This window comes from Triticum aestivum, chromosome 6B, assembly GCF_018294505.1.
Source record: "Triticum aestivum cultivar Chinese Spring chromosome 6B, IWGSC CS RefSeq v2.1, whole genome shotgun sequence".
NCBI lineage: Eukaryota > Viridiplantae > Streptophyta > Magnoliopsida > Poales > Poaceae > Triticum > Triticum aestivum.
Window position 1 is genome coordinate 377,316,011 of NC_057810.1, and position 3,440 is coordinate 377,319,450.

The following is a 3,440-nucleotide window of genomic DNA, read 5'->3' on the forward strand; positions in this document are numbered from 1 at the left end:
ATATTGATTTACCCGCTGGAAAAGAGAAAAAGGAAACGACCCACTAACCCCACGGTTCCCACTCATCTCCCTCAATCCCGACCACCCCACGCGCGCCCCGCCGCATCCCATCTTCAGCGACGCGCTGTGCCCCTGCCTCCCACCTCCGGCTTCGCGCCGCGCCCCCTGCTTCTAACCTCCGGCGATGCGTCGTGCCCCTGCCTCCCTCATCCGGTGACCCGCCACACCCCGGGGGGACTCCCTCCCCGGCGACGCGCCGCCGCCCGGCCTCCTCCCCAGCGCGCCACCGCCGGCTTCCTCCATGGTGACGCGCCATCGCCCGGCCTCCTCCCCAGCGCGCCACCGCCCGGCTCCTCCCGGCGACGCGCCTCCAAACTCCCTCTTTCCCCGCCAATGTACACTGCATGACCCGTGTGCCCGGCTGCCGCATACGAGGTTGTGCACCGGCCCAACCATCTCCGTCTGGATCCCCCGCCTCCCACCGTGGCTCCTCGCCGCCACCATGGGATCCCAGCCGACAGCTTCCCCCCGAGCGCCCCGTGCCCGGCTGCCTCGCTTCCATCACCAGTCTTCGCCCCTCCACCATGCCTCCTCCCACAACCCCGATCCAGTTCCAGCGACCTCCACCAGGAAGCACGTCGGTCTCGCCGTGGTCACATCGGCAGTCCAACTGGTCGATCCGTGGCCGGTCGCTCAATGTGCTGCGTATAGGCCACCCCGTGCTCCACCCATGGGCCTGGCTCAGCTTTCTTCCTCCCATGCTATCTCTCATCTGCCTACTTGTCCTGCTCTGTTCCATCTCCTGAACTGTTGATTATGCATCAACTCTCGCGTTATGTGGTGTTCTTGCTCCCTCTCTCGTAGCTACAGAATTCATAAACTGCCAATTTATTTTGAATTGAACTGATGTTGCTCTTGAATCAGACCTTCAATGATCCGGTAGCCGGCGTCTGTCCTACTCCATCTCCTTTGGTCTTTTTCTAGTTTGAGACAGTGAGAGCCGCCTAGGACGACTCGTCGGGGACCAAGCTGCACCATCGAGAGCCTCGACAAGTACGTCTTCCTACCAGCCCCCGATGGTAGTTTTCTCCACCGTGAGAAGGTCCATCTTCTCATCACCTATCCGTCCCAATACATGCTAAAAATATATATGGCGAAGTGGATGCTATTTTCATATATTTTCTGAAGAAAACTGAACTTGGTCAGAGTAACTGAAGAACACAACTTTAGTTGATGATTGCGGGTTGTCTTTGTGCTTTGATTGGTCTCATTTTGAAGATATTTCTTTAGTGTATGACATGGTTGCTGCAGATATCCAAATAAGTAGACACAAAATTTGCATGAAAATAGAATTTTGGCTGCGTTTTCCAATAAACTGTTAGTTCTTGAGTATGTGTAATGCTGCCATTTTACTGTGCATTTGTTTACCTGTGCTTTAGAGCAACCACTCCAAAAAAGAGCCACAGGAATGTGCTGCCATTTTACTTGACAAATCAAGCAATGCAGGTTCTCTGGTGCGCCAAGTATGCACAAATGTGGATAACTTTATTCCAGTAAAAGCTTGCATCTGCGTATTTAATCTTTAAGGGTCCAGGATGGGAGTCTAGTTGTTTATTCTTCTGCTTAGAGAACTTCTTCAGTTTGCATGGGAGAACTTATTCTATTCCTGTTGCTCGCAAGCTGTTTGTTGATATGCCTAGAAGAACTAAAATAATCTTTTGTGATGCTTCTTTGTTGTTCAATAAAAGCTAACTTTTATGCACATGTGGACTATAAAACATTTGCTATGGAGCAGTACACGTATTTAAACTTTTATGTGGACTATAAACATTTGCTATAGTTCACCTTCAAAAACTTTATAAGTACAGAGATATCACCTAGATGTAACACATTTGCTTTGGAGGCTCACAAAGGGCACTAAAACTAGCATGTTGATGTTGTATGTGCATGGTGGAGGCCTCCTTCCTATTGTTATTTGCTCCATATTGAGAATTGTTTTGTAAAAGTTAATGGGATGGCTGCAATTAGGAGTTGAGGCTAGCAAGTTCAAACTCTCTTGAATGGATAGACCATAATGCAGTTAGGAGAAGTGATGTTATGAATATGTTGTATGCTATATCAGTGTGTATTACAAAAAAGTTCTATTTGTGTTAAATAAATAGTTCGGCAGTAGATTATATAGTAAATTCATTAAACCGGGATTTGGCAAGCAGTTTTGTAAAAAGGTTTATGATGATTTGCTCTGACGTGATTTTTTGTGTCTATATTTGCAGCCCAACAAGATGAACCGTACACGCGAGGAACCTCCCGAGCGTACCAACTCCTCCGTCCAAGTCAAGCGCTGGGCGCCGTCCAGGTCGAGCACTGGGTGCTGTCCAAGTTGAGTCATCCAACAGCGGGGAGCGAGCTTTACTCCGGGGCAGCCCATCCTAGACGCGCAGCTGCTCTGCTCTCCACATGAATTTAGTACATAATACTCTCCCTCTCTCTCTCTCAATTTATTCAAACCTATAGCATGGACACAGTTTGTATGAAAAAATACCTCTCTGAAGTTCTAATTTGTTGTACAGATGCCTTCAGAAATTAACAAAATATAAATTATTATTTGTTCCTTGTTATATGACAGGATTGGATTGGGTTGTAGTGCATGTTAGGCTCTATTGATCTCCGTCCATGAGTGGTGCTACCTCGAGTCCGGTCGATGGCGTCCACGAGCACGAGCAGCCCGTATCCGGCGGCAAGATGAAGGTTACCCATGAACCATGCTTCCCCTAATCACCTCCACCTTGTGCGAATTCGTAGCTGAGAATAAGCACAAGCACCTACAGTCCCCCGGTGGCTTTGGCCGCACTTGGCCACTAGCTCGTCCATCATGGTGACTGGCAGCCGTCCAAGTGGAATGCGGACATCAGTCCATGGAGAACTAGTTTGTATAAACTGCTGTTATGTATAATTAGGGGATCCAATGTTGAAAAGTTCAATTAAGCTATTTTTTGTATATATGGAAGATTACTCTACAAAAAATAGCTCAGAACAAACATACACATAGAATTAGAAAAAACAATACATATATGGAAGATTCCGACAAACGGTTTGAAAATTGAGTCCAAAATACGATTCACATTTTCGGTTTTGAAAAAAATGGTTTTTTCAAAACTGCTCTTAAACCATAATGATTTTGCAAAAATGTTCAATATACTTGAAATATGGTTGTCAAGAGCTTTCCAACGATATATTACATGCCCCGTTCTGACAAAAAATTACAAAAAGTTTTTGAACTAAAGAAGACGATCTGTTAAACACAACTCAAAGCATCAGTTCAACCGCTTCGAAAACATCAGTACAACCACCAGAAACCGTAAGTTCAAAAAGGGTAACAGAATAATATTCTGTTACGCGTAACAGAATAGCCCATATGTATATATATACATATACATATA

At 46.4% G+C, this 3,440-nt stretch overlaps 1 long non-coding RNA gene across 2 annotated transcripts; it reads left to right on the forward strand.

The window, feature by feature from the left end:
- Positions 1 to 37: 37 nt before the first annotated feature.
- Positions 38 to 3,040, forward strand: LOC123137205 (uncharacterized). Of its 2 annotated transcripts, none has more exons than XR_006467895.1 (3): positions 38 to 1,102; positions 2,274 to 2,466; positions 2,627 to 3,040. It is a non-coding gene; the product is annotated as an uncharacterized lncRNA (long non-coding RNA). The 2 variants fall into 2 exon arrangements; XR_006467894.1 differs by having other exon boundaries at positions 38 to 1,053; positions 2,627 to 3,039.
- Positions 3,041 to 3,440: the final 400 nt, after the last annotated feature.